The sequence below is a fragment of the Callospermophilus lateralis genome, chromosome 18 (assembly GCF_048772815.1).
Source record: "Callospermophilus lateralis isolate mCalLat2 chromosome 18, mCalLat2.hap1, whole genome shotgun sequence".
NCBI classification, from domain to species: Eukaryota; Metazoa; Chordata; class Mammalia; order Rodentia; family Sciuridae; genus Callospermophilus; species Callospermophilus lateralis.
Window position 1 is genome coordinate 13,279,704 of NC_135322.1, and position 16,592 is coordinate 13,296,295.

Below are 16,592 nucleotides of genomic sequence, written 5' to 3' on the forward strand. Positions count from 1 at the left end.
ATCACTGAAAATGGTCCTTTCCATTGACTTGTTTGTAACTCTCCATCAAATTCAGCCTAAAGGACCTGTTGCAGTGGAAGATGTGTCACTCTGCTGCAGTGTGACCTTTAGAGTCACAATTTAGAAAATTTAAAATGAACAATGGGTATACAATAGGGAGGGGAGGGGAGGGGGGATAGGGAGGGCAGCAGAATACAACTGACACTAGGATTGCTGTATGTATACACATGGATGTATTACCAATGTGATCCTGCAATCTGTACACATGGAAAAATGAGAATTCATACCCTATTTGAATCAAATGTATGATATGTCAAGATCATTGTATTGTCTTGAACAACTAATAAAAAAAAGAAAGAAAAGGAATTTAAAAAAAGTCATATAGACTGGGAATAAATATTTGCAAAACTTAAAAAAAAGATTTGGGGGGGGGTCTTATTTTCCCCTTACTGTTGTTGTAATTGTAGCTTAATAGATAAATGAGCTCGTTCTTCATTAGCTTGACTTTCAGGATTGTAAGGCATACCTGTTTTATGGTCAATACAAAATTCTTGGCAAAATTGTTGAAAAGAAGAGCTTACATAAACTGGTGCATTATCAGTTCTAATCTGCAAAGGACATCCTAATACTGCAAAAGCAGCTAGGCAGTGAGAAATAACATGCTGAGTATTTTTTTTACATGGGCTGTGGCAAAGATAAATCTAGAATAAGTATCCACAATTACATGTACATAACATTGTTTGCCAAATTGAAGAATGTGAGTTACATCCATTTGCCATAACTGATTTGGTGGTAACCTGTGGGGATTAACCCCAGATGGTAAAGATGGAATGTGTATAACACATTGTGGGCATTGACATACAATTGACGTGCTTGCTCTCTAGTAATATTAAATTTGTTATACAAACTAGAAGCATTTGGATGTTGTAAAGAATGAGAAGCTTGTGCAGTCACACAAAGACATTTGCTGACAAACAGCAGCAAGTTTATCAATCTTATCATTACCTGATGTTAAAGGCCCTGGGAGATTAGTGTGGGCCTGTATATGGCCTATAAAACATGGATGTTGATGCATCTGAATTTTCTTCTGTAAGGTATGGAACAGGTTAAGTAACTCTTGTGATGGTATGTATGTACCCAACAGTTGATGTTTCAATATTTTTGTAATTCCACCTGCATATAAACTATAAAAATAAATATTGTCTCATTTGCAAAATGAGTTAAAGCAAATGAGAGCCTGAAATTCTGTTCATTGTGCAGAAGTATATGATGTTTGTATTACCTCTTATGAACATGGCTATAAAAACTCGATTTACCTGAGCTTGACCCATCAGTGAACACTGTTAATGCCCCAATTATTGATTGAGCATGCACAATTTTTGGAAAAATAAAATGCAGTTACCAAGGCAAATTGGATAATTTTATCATGAGGATAATGACTTTCTAATTGGTCAGGAAAATTAGCAAAAGTTACTTGCCAGTATTAGAAGTTTGGAAAAGCCAGCCATTCTGTTGAGTAGACAAGAGAACAACAAGGACACTAGGTTCTGATTCAACCAAGTGTAAAACTCATGTTCTCCCTTTAATAACTAACTGGGCAACAAAATCATGGAAAGGATTAATGACTTTTGAGGAGAATGAGCTAAGTGGAGGCATTCAGTAACTCCCAATGATGGCCATCTTGCTCCTGTAGGAGCATGAGCAGTGGGAAACATTTACAGATACACAGGCTTTTGGGGGTTAATCCTAGTAAGCTGAGAATATTTAATAACAAATTCAGCCTTCCTTATGGCCATCCTTGTTTCTGTTGTGAGCTGATGAGAAGTTGGAGAAGGGTCCCCCTGTAAGATCTGAAACAAAGGAGTCAAATCTGCAGTAGTTAGTTTTAAAGATGGTCTCAGCCAATTAATATCACCTAATAATTTTTGAAAATCACCAAGGGTGTGTAACCCTTTAACTCTTATTTGTAAGTTTTGAGGACTAACTGTGTGTCCTTCTATTGTATTACCTACATACTGAAAAAGAGATGTCTTGCACATTTTCAGGTGCTATGCACAAACCCATTGCAAGAAGTGAAGTTTCTAACTGGGCAAAAACTTTTAAAAGTAGCATAAGCTAAAAGTATGTCATCCATAAAATGAATAATATGTGCATCAATGAATTTTCCCTTTACAGGCATGATAGCTTGTGCCACAAAATTTTGACAAAGGCTTGGACTATTACACATACCCTGAGGTAATACCTTCCCACAATATCTCTTAACTGGTTTCTTAAAATTTATTGCTGGAACACTAAAATCATTTTTTTATAACCATCTGGATGCAAGGGTATAGTGAAAAAACAATCTTAGATCTACCACCATTAGGTGATAATCAAAAGGAATTGCTGTAAGAGAAGGAAGCCCTGACTGCAAGGTTCTCATGGGCTCAATAATGCAATTAATTGCCCTAAGATTTGGAAGCAACCTCCATTTAGCAGACTTCTTAATCACAAAAACTGGTGTATTCCAGGGACTAAAAGTAGTTCAATATGGCCAGCCTGAAGTTGTTCCTGGACCAAAATATTGACTATTTTAAGTTTCTCCCCTGTTAAGGACCACTAACAAACCCAAACTGGCTCCTCTGTAATCCAGTTAATCTTTTCTGCTGTGTTTTGGGCTGGGAAGGAAGTCAGTGCAAAACAGCCAAAAAGTTTGATTGGGTGAATTAACTTGTCTTCTTTGAGAAGACTGAGTTACAGGTAAATACCTTTATTGTGAATTCCCTTCAAATTTCCTAAGAGAAATAAATCATTGATTAAATATCTGAGGTGATAAAAAAGAGTTTAGAGTTATTAGTAACAAACCCAGGCTGCTCAGAATATCTTGACCCCATAAATAAAAGTATCCAAGACATAGGGTTTAGCGATTCCAGAATTACCATCTTTATCCTCCCACTGAAGGTACTGAGCATTCTGAGCAGGTTGATAAATTTGGCCAATCCCTTCTAAGCTGGCAGGTGCAATATGTAAGGGCCACTTCTTTGGCCAGTACCTGCTAGAAATGACTGATTTGTTTGCTCCTGTATCAAGAACACCTGTGAAATTTTTATGGTTGATTTTAAGATCCAATAGAGGGCGCTCCTGTCTAATCAAGTGAGTCCAATACCCTGGTTGGGCGGGGGTGGGGTAAGGGACCTGGAAGTTGGAATTTCACCTGGACTGTTCACAGAGTGGCAAGGCAAGAATATTATTTATGCTATCACATCCCTTGGAGACAGCTGAATAATGCAATTTGTTTGAACTGTAACCTTAATCTCTCCTTCAAAAGTTGCGTCAATAACACTTGGCAATACCTGAATTCCTCTTTGAGTTAATTTGCTTCATCCTAACACTAAACCTATGTTATCTAGTGGTAGTGGCCTGTGAATCCCTGTAGGAATTTGTCGTGGGCCCATCTCAGGAGTTAGAACTACTCTGATGGCTGGTCAGAGCCCCAAGCGCCCAGCCCCTGGGCCAGAAACATCCCAGAAGGACAGCAATATCTGACCTGCTGGGCTAGGCTTGATGACATCTGACTGTGAGCCCATGGCTCTTCTTCCTGTGTAAACTGTAATGCCCCTACTGTTTGGCGACCTGGGCGGGTCCCACCTCCAGTTTCCCAGCAGCAGTGGGGATGTAAGTGGTGTCACAAATAGTGGCTGGCCACTTCCGCCATGCCTGCTGGGGCCACCCCATGCCAAGTGGTCACCTCTCCGATGGCACCTGAGCCAACCAGGTGAATCTCCCCAGTTGCACGGCAATCCATAGTCCCTATTCATGCGCCCAGTCTTTCCACAGTTACAACATTGCCTCTGAGAATTGCTTCTCCTAGACTGAGGCTGTAAAGCTTTTTACAAAGCTGTGGCGATCATTAAGCCTTGCAATTGCATTGGTCCCACATGAGAACAAAGGTGAATCAATTCAGAAACAGTTCCTTTTTTTACGATGTGGTCAGATAATTTCCTGCCAGACTTTATTGGCATTTTCGAAAGCTCCCTGCTTGATTAGGACCTCAGAAGCATTTATCTCACCAATCATCTGGTTAGCTGCTTGATAAAGGTGTGCTACAAAATCTGAGATTTTCTCCCCTGGTCCTGGCTGGATCTGACTGAAATCTAAGATTTTTTCACCTTTATTGGGTAATTTTCTCCAGGCCTGTCTGGCACATATATTAATTTGATTATAAATTGGTAAATCATAATTTAACAGTTGCTCTATATCAGCGAATTGTCCCGTTCCTGTTAACATCTCTACTGGAATATCAACGCTGTGCCTGTGGTTTCTTTTGGCTTGCTCAGTACAAAAATCTATCCAATTTGAGCTCCACAGTAAAGAATCAACTGCAGACAGACACGTTCTGGCTAGTGTGATCCAGTCGTGAGGTGGTAATGCCCCGCTGCAGATTAATTCAATCAGGCTCTGAACAAAAGGGGAATTTGGGCCATATGTGGATCAAGGAGACTTTAGCTCTTTCATTCTGTGGTTTAAAAAGAACCACAGCATGAATTTAAACACGCTGGTTTTGTTTGTCTATCTGCTCAAAAATTGGAGTAAGCTGGAACCCTGTGATGTCCTTTTCCTCTCCCAAGACGACCTACGTTGAAGCGGGGAAAGTTTGGTTACAGCTGTGTCGGGAAAGCAAACCTTTCTTCCAGAGGGAACTGGCTGTATCTGAATGGTGGAGGCAGGACCACCCAAACGTGGATTATTAAAACCCATTTTTAGTTCACTTTCTGCATTGGACTGGGTACCCTCAGAATTCCACACAGCACCTCGAGGTCCCCCACACCGTGGTCTTGCCCGCCGTGGTCCTCCCGCTGCTGTTCCTGGCTGCCTGTCCCTGCGGCTTCTCTCTGGGGAGGGGCCTCCTCAGCCCACGTGTCCTGAAGCAGCACGATTCCACGGTGGCACCTTGGATCCCTGGAAATTTATTTGAAATCTTCTGAAATCAAACCAACACCCAAAGCCTGACCTCCCACGTCAGGAGGGGACCCCACCATTTTGCCTATGACTTATTGATGGTCATGTCCCCAGGCACCTTTTCAGAGGGACTGCCAGCTCTGTGAAGGGACAGTCTGCCATCCCCTTCACTGCTGCCCTCGGAGTGCCCCCGCAGTGTGTGGCCTCCGACGGGCCTTCAAAATACCTGGTGGGTGTGCGTGGATAAAAGACAACATCAGCCACCCTCCACCCACCCCAAACCCAACCAGACCTCTGCCATCAGACCATGTCACCTCTGTGGGTCACTGTCTTTTAATACTCAGAATAACTTCCTGCCACCAAAGGGCTCAGGGAGTCCCCCATTCTGCCTGCCAGGTCTCTTCGCCTCTCAGGCTGGATGCCATCCCCTGATGAAAATGGCTGAGAGCCACTTAGCAATGGAACCACTCGAAACCAGCCTGGACACATCCCACCCACTGGCATGTCCTTGAGGGACATGTGACACATTCCAGGGCTTTCCTCATGGAGCTGTCTCCCGGCAGCTAGTGGCCAATGGAACCTGGCTTTGGGACTCAACACTGAGAACTAAGCATGTGACCTGCACAGTGCCTGCCTTCCCTGGGCTTCTTGTAGCCTCTGAAGAGTCACTTGGAGCTCTGCCAAGGTAGATTCCTGGCACAGCCTCCTCCACCAACCATAGAAATTAAACAAACAAAATAGTCTGTCTTGTAAGGGGAGCAGAAGAGCAGACATCAGGCATAGAGGGACAATGATTCTGTCCAGCTTCCCATTCTTCATTGTCCTCATTACCCTCTTTCTTCTCTGGGTCTGGGGCCGCCCCACCTCCAAGGGCCACCTGCCTCCTGGACCCTGGCCTCTTCCCTTCCTGGGAAACATTTTGCAAATAGACTCTAAAGGCTTTCTCAAGTCCTTCCAGGTGGTGAGATGGAAGGGGGAAGGAGGAACAAGGGAGGGAGTGGGTGGAGGGGAAGCCACTCAAGGCAGCAAGATAGTTGAGGGTGTAATTTGGGATGGAAGTCTCCAGACCAGCTTGGGAATTCTCTTTCAGCCATGATCTGGCCCCATAGGCAGGCAGAGAAGCTTCTGGAGTCTGTAGGAGAGAATGCATGAAGGGAGGATAGACCAGAGAGGGACATTCGGATAGACTTGGGACTTTTGAGTAGTGGTCCTGCAGTGGGGACAGGAGAAGTCCTGGAGACTCAGTGTGGGGAGTATGATTCATAAAATTCAGAGCTGAGAAAATTATCGAGAAAGCGGAGACAAAGACCACCTGGGGAAGGACATGGTGTGAGACTTGGATGAAGCTACAGAGGTCAAGTTTGGGTTCTTCCCTGATGGGGTTGCAGGAAGCAGGGCTCAGGCTCCATTGGAAGAAGTGGTCCACCTGTCAGACCAGAAGATCCTTCTCTTGGGTTTGATAGTGAGATCTGGACCCTGTGTCCACAGCTGCAGGAGAAATATGGAGATGTCTTCACAGTGCACCTGGGACCCCGGCCAGCCGTCATCCTGTGTGGATACGAGGCCATGAGGGAGGCTCTGGTGGATCAAGCTGAGGCTTTTTCTGGCCAAGGGCTCATTGCCATCACTGACTCCATCTTCCAGGGAACTGGTGAATGGTCCCAGGGTGGGGACTGGGGTGACCTGGGAATGCATATGTCCTCCCAACCTTCCTTCTGTGCCCCATCAATCAGGTGTGAGTTTTGCCAGTGGAAAGTCTTGGAAGGTCCTCCGGTGGTTCTGTCTGACCACCATGAAGGACTTTGGGATGGGGAAGAGGAGCATTGAGGAGAGAATCAAGGAGGAAGCTCAAAATTTGGTGGAGGAGCTGTGGAAATCCCAGGGTGAGTCCCTGGGCATGAGTCCCATAGGGGCAGGGAAATGTGGATGCAGAAAGAGAGGAGAGAGGAAGAGAATGAGAAAAGTTCAGGATACAAAGAAACATCTAGAAATAGAAATTTCAAGGAAAAAAACTTAGAAATGAAAGAGCCAAAGATATAAATAGAGCCAGGGTAGACATAAAACATTAGTGAGGCAATGGAGAGGGTCATATGAAAGACTGGGACAGAAAGAGAACCGACAGACTCAGAGAAAGAATCAGAGACAAGAAAGACAGAGAGACACAGATATGCAAAGAAACACAGACCAAGAGAGAAACCAAAAGAATAAGAGACACAGAGAGGAAGATGTACAGAGAGAAAAGCTTAGACTCAAAGGCCAAGTGATAGATGGACTGACTGTCCAAGGGATAGAGAAACCAACCTCACTGTGAAGATGGTGCCAGTCAGGTCAGAGTCACCCAGGAAGACAATGTAATGCAGGGGACATCCAAACCTCCATGATGGGCCTCTCATCTCCAGGGACCTATTTGGACCCCATCCTCCTCTTTAACTCTGTCTCGGCCAACATCATCTGCGCCATTGTCTTTGGTGAACATTTTCATTACAAAGAAATGTCTGCTGAGTTTAGTGAATGAAACATTCACCATCCTGAGCTCCTTTTACAGCCAGGTGAGGTCAAAGATTTCAGGATGGACCAGAATCTGAGTAGATGGATCCTAGGATGGGACCGGGTTCTCCCTGTCCAGAGCTCAGAAGCAAGAAGGCTGGGTGGTTTCAGGAATCTGAAGGGGAAGGAGAGGAGTTTACCTTAATCTCTCCCTGCTGCTAACAGGCCAATGGGGTCCCTTCTAGCATCTGTGGTGCCTCTGTAATAATAATTTGAAAATGGCATCCCTTCCTCAAGCAAAAACACTGTTTAAGTTCATTTACTATGGCACAGCCCAGGAAGCTCTGCCCTGGGGAGATTTCCAGGTCCTGGCTTTGGGCACACATGCAGTCTTGCTTTACCTACTCACACACACTCCGGTCCTTGGACTCCCAGGTAATCACCACCACCAGCCTTGCACACACTTCACCCCCTACACTCTCCAGGTGAGGTGATAAGTCAGGTTGGGGGTAGGAATTAGGTGTGGGTGGTGAGAGATCCCAGCTACATAGAAAGCTGAAGCAGGAGGATTACTGAGTCAGTCTCAGCAACTTAGCAAGACTCTGTCTCAAAATAAAAACATAAAAAGGGCCGGGGCTGTAGCTCAATGGTAAGTGCCCCTTGGTTCAATCTCCTGTATATACTCCCCCTCCCCCAAAGTGATTTGGGTGTGGCCCTGTGTGTGCACACACACGTGTATGTATGATGTGCTCCCGCATGCTCAACTGGGAAACACATTCCCTCTTTCCATGAGCTTGGCTTTAGAATGTCCCAGTGTTGCGGAAGGCACAACTTCAACGCTGCCAGTGGATGCCCAGGGCCCCAGCACCAGCCTATAGAGAGCACAACAGGTTCTTGGAGTTTCTTTTCTCACTTTAGGTGTTTGAACTCCTCTCCGGAATCCTGAAGCATTTGCCTGTCCCTCATACTCGTATGTGCAGAATCATTCAAGAACTAAAAGATTTTATCACTGAGAACATTGAGGGGCACCGAGAAACCTTGGACCCCCATCCCCCCCAGGACTTCATTGAATCCTTTCTTCTCCGCATGGACAAGGCAAGGCTAGCCTGGATTGGGGCTGGGTGGAAATGAGAGTGTGGGGATCGTACTGACGCTGAGCTGGTAGTTTGTGCATTAAGTATTGGATACTTCCTTACCTTGTTAATTGAGCCACTGGCACCACCTCCACGCCCCCAACCCAGTTCTTTGTCAACCTTCCCAACAATGACGTCTAAGACTTCTAACTGAAGAGTTATTGGGCTCAGGACTCCACTCCCTCCCCTTCCTCTCATTCTAATTGGTCAGAGGCCCTCCTCTGTGTTCTTATTGGCCTGGGTTCATGTCCATTCTCACTGCTCTGGCAAATGTCATACAAGGTGTTAAGTAGTTTAATTATAATCCCTGGAGCGACATCTGCAACCACCAATCAGGAAGAAAGATATCCAAGAACAGAGGCTAATCACAAAGCTGCAGCAATAATTAGGCAACGGTGCTTATTGAGTGTTTACAATCATAATATTAAAAACCCCATGCAATGAAGTGAGGCACAGAGAGGTCATGTTTTTTGTCCCAGAATAAAAAAAAAAGAGGAAATGGCAGGACCTGAGTTTAAACCCAGGAATTCTGGCCTCAAAGCTACGCTGTTGCTACTTTGTAGACAGACCTTGAATACAGGAAAGAGGAAATAAGAAAACCTGGTATAGGACAACCTCAGGGTTGGAGGGTAAAAGACCCAGAAACTGGAAGTTTATGCAAGAAGAGATGTTAAGAATTATCAACCTTCACCAACAGGGGCAATTTGTTCCTGAGAGTGAGTTCCACCATAAGAACCTTGTGCACACAGTGCTCTCCCTGTTCTTAGCTGGAACAGAGACCTCCAGCACCACCCTCTGCTATGGAGTCTTATTGCTTCTGAAGAACCCAGCTGTCCTGGGTGAGCAGGTCCTCTCTATTGGGGGAGGAGGGGAGGGCGGTCCAGGATGGCTCTACCTAAGGTGGAAGGTGGTTGGTTAGTGGGTAAAAACAGACTTCAATTCTGATGAGTCAGGAAAAATAAAAGAATCCACCCCAAGCCAGATGTAACACTTATAATAAATTGTAGCCACTGAAAGCACTTTGAAGTTGACAAGGTGCTTTACAGGTGACAAAATATTTTCATTCAAATGTAGTTTAAAAGTTACTTTTGTGTTTTATGATTTGTTTTGCAATTTGCAAAAGAGGTTTGCAAAGCATGCGCAGGTCACAAAGCATTACCTTTTTGCAAAGCATTTTGCACTCTGCAAAAATCTTATGTCTCTCAAAAGAAAACCCTGAGGTTCACAAGCAACTTGACAATTTGGAGTATATTGCTGATTTATGATGAATTTAAAAGCTTCTTGATGCTTGCGCTGATGGTCTGCAGAGCAGACTTGGAGAGACTCTCATAGAATCAAAACTGCTTCCCCAGAATAGGAAAGTGACTTACCCAAGATCACAGAAAGAGTCAATGAGAGAAAAAGATATGACATTCATTCCAGACACAACTCATTCTCAGTAAAAGAAGAAGAAAAATGAGGGTGTGTGTGGTGAGCCGCTTCTGCAGATTATGGTCGCCATTGCAGGATGGCGCTGGCTCCACTGTGGTCTGTAACAAACAACTCCTTGTTTGGGAGAGTTGGTGCATGGTTTTTCAGCACCCTGTGAGAAAGTTCCACGTGGCAGCTTCACATTGGGGCTTGGGATGCTTTATTAAGGCTGGGAGGGGCATCCGACCAGGAATTAGAAGAAATATCAAGGGCCTGAATAAACTGCTGAAAGAAGATTCCTGAGTTGCGTCTTCCTTGCGGGCAAGGGGTCGCGACAGGTGTGACCTTAAGGGTTGAATTAATCTCCACTCAACCACTGTCTCCTAATTAGAATGGAAGAATTAGGAATTATCCCTAAAGGAGGCATTGACTTTCTTTCCTGATGCTTTCTTTGAGAAGGAGTGATAATACCTTAAGGAACAGTCCTCTCCTCCCCCAGCCTGAGGCCACTCTTCAGGTGCCTTTGTTGACCCATTTGTTGCGGTTTTCACTGATGTGGCTCCTCCCACACCCTCTCCATTTCAGAGAAAGTCCAGGCAGAGATTGACAGGGTGATTGGCCAACACCGTCTTCCTGCCCTTGAGGATCGAGCAAAAATGCCTTACACAGACTCTGTCATCCATGAGATCCAGAGATACAGTGACCTCACCCCACTTGGCATCCCACACTCTGTCATTCAGGACACCAACTTCCGAGAATATTTTCTCCCTAAGGTGAGACCTGCAGGGCCACAGAATCATGGATGGAGGGTGCCTGCTTCTGATAATTGTGTAGTCTGATGATAGTTCATGTCTCTGGTCCCTGGGCTATATGGAAGATTTTTATTTCCATATTGTTATGGGGTGATGGAGATTTTGGATATATAGAAAAGTCCTCTCCTTTCCATTCTTTCTTCTTATTTTTTTACTTTTATTAGATGTTAGAGTTTCTTTTGCTGAAGAAGTAGCATATATGTATTGAAATTTGTTCTATGATGGAGCTGTCTTTCCTTTCCTCATCTCCCCTAACTTCCTCTTTCATGAGAAGGTGCTGACAGTTTGACATTTTGGTTTCCACACTGCCTTTAAGCTCATATAATCATATATACCATATGTTGACATATACATGAGGTCATACCATGCTATCTCTATCCTTTTGCAGCTGCGTAGACAGTGCGTTATATACTTATGTTCACACCGACACATTTTGCTTTGATTTTTATTTTATGTGTTGGTGGGGATTCCTTTTTTATAATCTCACAGTTGCACATTCTTAGGTCAGTGCCAGTGGTTCCAACTCATTCCATTCTCCCATGGTGCCGTACGTTCCCGAGTTGGAAGTATTTAGAGATGATGTTCACAATATCACACAACCCTAATCCCCAACTCATCAGATCGAATTCTGGCTCCAGTGATGGTGTACAGTGCTTGGCAGTTTCAGTCAAGCCAGATGGGAACATGTGGTTGATGGATCATGGGGAAGTCCAAAGGGTCTTAGGGGAAGAGGGATCAGAGTGGTCAGTAGGGATATCCAGAAGGCCCAGGACACAACTATTAATGAAACAGGGCAGAATTATTTCAGTAATTTAGCCTCCAACTGCAGAGTCTTATTGTGGGTAAAGCTTGTTGTCAACTGTGGATGTACAGTCATTGATTCAGCCATACCTTATTGACGGCCATTTGGCTCTCTTGAATTTGATACCCTCTCAGAACACTACTGTGAATCCTGTCATGAGCACTGTCCTCCATGACCCACACCACTTTGAGAAGCCAGACACATTCTACCCTGGACACTTCCTGGATGCCAAAGGCAACTTTAGGAAACGGGAAGCCTTTATTCCTTTCTCCATGGGTGAGCTGCTCCCTTCTCACTAATGAGACTGTTCTGGGTGATTTTTTTCCCTTTGTCCATATTAAGTGCTGGGTGGAAAAGATGAGGATTTTGAAAGGAGAAGGGGAATGATGGAAGAGGAAGGCACAGACTAAGTTGATGGTGGAGATAAAAGTAAAAAAAAAAAAAAAAAACTCAAGATGCACACACATGCATAAGCACAGGAAAACCAAACAAATGAATGACCTGTCATGGAGCACCTGTTAGGAATCAGGAATAAGGAAAGGCATTTTCATTTTTTCCCAATTTTTATACAGACAAGAAAGTAGTTAAGATGAAGATGAAAACCACCTGTGATTCACCAACAAAAACATACTTGTTGGTATTACAGAAGGTGTCCAAATTACACATATTTGCACATATGAAGTTAGGCGATGGATAGCTAATAGCTAGCTAGCTGGATAATAGGTAGATAAGTGAACAAATGATTTAAAGAAAATAAGGAGGTGGAAAGGATGTGATGAGACAGAAAATGTATTGAGTTCTTTTTTTGTTAGTCAGTGGTTGAAATCTACCCCAAGACTAGAATGAGGGACAGCAGGAACTTAGGCCACAAAATTTAAGGAGTGTTCATGTTCAATCATGTGAAGATCCCTTTTCAATGGCTTATCTAACAATTTAACTTTAAGCAACTGGCTTGAAATTTATCATATACTAAAACTTTAAAATCCCTTAAGCCTATTTCTGCTATATGGATATTAGTGCACAGTCATGCTGATCCACTGCCTTGCCTGTCTTTTCTAGCTATACCATCCATATTGTACAAATCATCATGCTTTTCAGTGTTTTAATATTTCACAGGGCTTGGTCCTCCTCCATCACTCTGGTTTTTCCATCTCCTATGGGTCTTATAACATGTGTTTTTTTCTTCCAACTACACTCTAGTATTATTTTGTGAAGGTCCCCGCCCCCCAAACCCATAGTGATTTTGTGAGGATTAACATAAATTTGTAGATGAATTGGTATGCCTTTGGAATTTGGAAACTTCACATTATGAAGTATCTTAGACAAAATAGTGTGAGTCTCCATCCAGTCAGCCCTTATGTCACTTAAGTATATCATTTGCACTTTTTATTTTTTTTTAAGTCTGAGTTTTTCACATTTCTTTCTAAATTTATGCCTCCATTTAAATCTCTATGGTAGAAGGTTTGGTATTGTTCATAAGATCTTTTCTTATGGTATTTTAAGTTGCTTTAAGTAGAATATCTGAAAGCCACGAATTTGTATATATTTCTGCTGCAATGAGACAGTTTCCTAACATGTTTATCACTAATAGCTTTTCAGAGATTCTCTTGGGCTTTCCAGATCATAATATCTGCAAGTGATATTTTGACCTAATCCTTTCTTACATTAAATCCATATATTGTGTTTTCCCTAACATCATGGACTAGTACTTGTCTGATTCCTAACTTTAAGTAAATAAAATAAAATAAAATAAAATAAAAAGATGGCATGGTGGTGCACATCTGTAATCCCAGCAGCTCAGGAGACTGAGGCAGGAGGATTGTGAGTTCAAAGCCAGCCTCAGCAACTTAGCAAGGTTTAGATACAGTGAGACCCTGTATCTAAATTAAATACAAAAAGGGCTGGAGATGTGGCTCAGTGGTTGAGTGCCCCTGAGATCAATCTCCAGTACCAAAAAATAAGTAAGTAAATAAAAATTTAAAAATTCAGTTTTCTCTATTAAGCTTATTGCTGGCCATGGCCTTTTTCACACATTTTATGATTATACTATCATATTTCTGTTATATATTTATCTCAGTTTTAAATCAAAATAAGAAAAGATCTTCCTCTCTGTTTCACAAAGGGTTTTGTTGTTCTTGTTGTTCTTGTCGTTGTTTTGTTTTTTAGCTTTTAATCAGGATTTGGTGTTGAGTATTCTCAAGTATATCCTCAACTCCTGTCAAGATGACCAAACTGTTTTTTTCTTTGATCTATTAAGAAATAGATGTGTTACAGTTGAATCATATGTTCCTCTGTAAAACTGGAATCAGAGAGGCCCAGGAGAGCAGGGGATTTGCCCAAGGTCCAGTGGGAAGCCATGGCCTATGTCAGTCAGGGGAGCTACTCTGTGATCGACAACCTGAACATCTCCACAGCTCAAGGCTGCAAAATTAATTTCAGGAGAAATTAGGAGAAGGGGAATGATGGAAGAGGAAGGTACAGACTAAGTTGATGGTGGAGGGCCTGGATTTACCATAGTTCTGTGGAGACTGGGGCAAATGGGGACTTTATCCTGCCGTGTGCTGAATCAAAGAAGAAATTACAACACACATCAATTTATTCCTCACTTCATTGATCAAAGCAAGTCCCATCCAAGCTCACCATGACAGGGATGCTTAATGCACTGTGAGATGTGCCACAAATATTTCTGAAAGATTACACAGTGTGGAGAGCAATGATGGTGAATGGGAAAAAAGTGTCTGAAATTGTGGTCTCTGATGATCTCATGGTTGTGGCATGCTTGGTGCCTCGGGAAGTTTCAGTGAAAAGGTGCAAGATGCCTAGCTGCTGTGGTAATGCCCTTCACAAGGAGGCTCTGCGCTAGGGTCTTATCAGCCTTGACCTTGATCTCAGGCACAAGGCTCCTGAGAACAGAGAAACTTTCTTGCTAGATAACCACAATGTTTCACAAGCTCCCTCCTGAACCTGCTGTCCTAACAGTAACTTTAAAAGATGGACTTTCTAGAGAGCTACACAAAGCTCCTAACATTGCACATTACAACTATAGAATGTAACTGCAGAAAAGCGGCATAATGTTGCTAACTCTGTAACTTTCATAAATACTTTCAAGAATAATGCTTACATACTCTTTAATCTGATAATAAGATATATATAAATAAATATTGCTGACATAATTCTTTAAACCTGCTTCTCCATCAGAGAGCAGTGCTCCACCTGACCCCAGCTGTATCTTCAAAAGCGTCTATTCATTTGTGAGTGTTTATTTTTCTTATCCACCTTCGCCCCTCTCTAGAACCTGCTGGATTGGCCATGCTGGTCATGGCAACACAGTTTATTGTGCTCTGAAAAGCAACTCTCCAGGTTTCCTTGCTTCCCCAGGAGGCTCCAGTCAACAGGGACATAGGCACATGTCCATCAGTCAATCAGAACAGTTACAATTGGTGTGCTGGAACAGGATCTGAGAGGCTTACTGGGTAGGCTCCTGAGTAGGGGAGGGCCTTGGGACCTGGGCAAGGAGTCGTGGTGAACCAGACCAGTAGCTTTGAGTACCTGCTGTATATCAACCCCTTTAGAAGTAGTTGGATATTCTAACAGCCAGTACAGATCTGCGGCCTACCCCACTAAATGTCAACCTAGGAGGGGACCTTGCAGGTCTCAGCTCACCTCTGCCTCCCTCTTTCTGCTTTCCATAGGACACATTAGAGAGGTTCTTCCATGTTCTTCCATTTTCTCATAAATTTGCTTAGTTGATAATATACTTAATCAGAGGCATACAGACAAGGGAGTGTGAAAGAGGCAAAGACAAAGGACCAGGAGATGCAGAGGAGATGGTACAGGACAGCCAAGATGAGATGGAACAGAGGGACACAGGTTATTTTTATGCAAGACAAAAATATGAACAGAAGTGCTTCATATGTAAATCTATGCAAAAGAGCATGCAAATATCCAGGGAGAATGGGTGGGACAACTGGGTGCCCTTCCAGAGCCCCCCTAGAATAACACAACCTCTCTTATGCCCCCAGGAAAACACATCTGTCTGGGTGAGAGCCTGGCCTGCTCTGAGCTCTTCCTATTTTTGACCTCCATGATTCAGAGCTTCTCCTTGGGCTGTCCCAAGGCCCCAGAAGACATCGACCTTACGCCAAAAGTGAACGGGCTGGGAAAGTTGCTCCCTATGTTCCAACTCTGCTTCCTGCCCTGCCACAGAGAGAAAGAAGGGATGCAGATTTCCTCAGGATCCTTCCATTCAGCCCCATCTCCCAAAAGAATGAGGCCTCTTGAACTCCTTCTTGCTCCCTGTCTGCTGTGGAAAGTAATTTCTGTAGTCTGTCCTCCATCCAGCATGCTATAGTCTCCATTTACTTCCAGATGGCATTCAAAGTTGACCAAGGGAAAAGGGTCAAGAAATACCGTAAAGAACTTAATGTCATGACCCCTGTTTTTCTTCTGCTGCAAGACTAACACAAGTCCTTGATAGCTTTGCTTCTTCAGTCTGAATCCTCAATAAAGAAGACTGGCAACTCAGTCTTGAGCTGACTTTTTATAAAAATGAATATGAGTAATTTGCTGCTGTAAGCAATGGAGATTCTGGGATTTCTTGTTACTACAGCATAACTTGGCATAAGCTCACTGATAAAATATTGCTGCAGGTGACACAATGAAAGAAGAAAAAAGGACCTATGGCAGCTGTCATCCCCTGGGAATAAGTCTCACTTCTTGTCTCTCATTGTATTTTCCATGTACTTCTCCCCCAATTCTTACCTGTATTTTTTCTTTACTTTTCTTTCTGTGAATATGAAAATTTGTGGCGTTTTGTCCTACAATTTTGAGGCCAACATTATCTGACCTTTTCCTCTTTTGTTTATCTCTGTTTCTAACTACTAATACTGCTTTTGTTTCTATAAAAAGGGCAATGATCCTTTGACTCATATTCTGTTGACAAAAGCAAACCATGTATTAGTTTCATGTTACTGCAACCAAGATACTGAGGCAACTAATTTATAAACATAA

The 16,592-nt window shown here is 43.3% G+C and overlaps 1 pseudogene; it reads left to right on the plus strand.

Annotated features, from left to right (window-relative positions):
• The first annotated feature begins 5,728 nt into the window (after nt 1-5,728).
• Nucleotides 5,729-15,933, plus strand: LOC143383166 (cytochrome P450 2B4-like; annotated as a pseudogene).
• The last annotated feature ends 659 nt before the right edge of the window (nt 15,934-16,592 follow it).